Below are 434 nucleotides of genomic sequence, written 5' to 3' on the forward strand. Positions count from 1 at the left end.
AGGCGGCCGGCACAAGCAGCCCATTGACTGGGGACACCCGGGCATGGTGCCCTCGGCACCAACCTCTGCCACGCGCCAGCTCCCCCCTCTCTGGCCCAGGGGACACCGGGGACACAGGGGGTCCCTTGCCCTGCAACAGTGCATCACCCTCATCAGCCAGGACTGGCACCCACAGGGACTGGTGGGCTGCCTCCTGCACCCCAGCCCACCTCCTGCACCCCCAAACCCCTGGTGAGGCTGCCCAGTTCAGCACCCACACTGGGAGTACTGGTCTCCAAAAGGGAGCAGGGGGACCCAGCCTTGCCCACTGTGCCAGAGGAGGCTCTGTGCCTTAGTTTCCCTCTCTGCAATAGACCCACAGGTGCAGGGGGTAACACCACTACCTCAGCTCTGAGATGGGCAAGCAGAGTCCTGCCAGGGAACCCCCATCCTGG

Source organism: Egretta garzetta, unplaced genomic scaffold (genome assembly GCF_000687185.1).
Source record: "Egretta garzetta isolate BGI_Z169 unplaced genomic scaffold, ASM68718v1 scaffold333, whole genome shotgun sequence".
NCBI lineage: Eukaryota > Metazoa > Chordata > Aves > Pelecaniformes > Ardeidae > Egretta > Egretta garzetta.